Here is a 799-nt window from a genome sequence, read left to right on the forward strand (position 1 = left end):
TTGAAGCAGCTGCTTTTTCTTTAAGTTATGCTTAGTCTGAATTACTGTGAATGTCCATGTGATATTTGCAGTATTGAAGAACTACCAAAAGCATCTTTAACATTTAATTTTCATATGAAAAGGTCATTTACATAATGAGACAATGAAGCCTTTGGGCAAAGATGAATGTAGAAGAAAAATCCATTAATGTAGATTCTGCCTAAGAGTTTGAAAGGGTCTCATTCACAAAACTTTGAATACTATGTTGCTGCTAGCACTTACTGGAATGAAAATACCCTGCTTGCCTAAAGAGTGGCAAAATCCTAATGCACATTCTCTTTTGTGATTTCTTCAGGGACATCTTACTTTTATTAGCGATGACTGTGTCTGTATAGCTTTAGTGTTTTCAGCTTAGCTGTGTAATACTTAGCATTTCTTTTTTACGTAATGAATTTTGACACCTCTGAGAAGTGGGTTTTTTATAAGCTTGTGTTTACAATTGAGCAGGGTTGGCATAGTCCTTCTTATAGGTGGGGACATGTTTGGAAAGAATGCATCTCTTTTAACTGCAGTTTTATTAAACTGGTATAAAAGCTCTTCTGGATTTCTGATTCTTAATGGGTGTAAGCTGGGTTCAGATCTTGCTTTGAAACAAAATGTGTCTGCATATAGTTTTTGTAGTGGTTCACCAAATCTGTTTAAAAACTGATGCAAGTTATAATCAATCACAGCATTTTTCTTTGTAGACCATTAAGTCATTCATCATAATGACAATAAAAAAAGGGCCTTCGTTATTTTGGGGAAAAACTGAATAGGGGCT

Source organism: Aptenodytes forsteri, unplaced genomic scaffold (assembly GCF_000699145.1).
Source record: "Aptenodytes forsteri isolate BGI_AS27 unplaced genomic scaffold, ASM69914v1 Scaffold66, whole genome shotgun sequence".
Classification (NCBI taxonomy): domain Eukaryota; kingdom Metazoa; phylum Chordata; class Aves; order Sphenisciformes; family Spheniscidae; genus Aptenodytes; species Aptenodytes forsteri.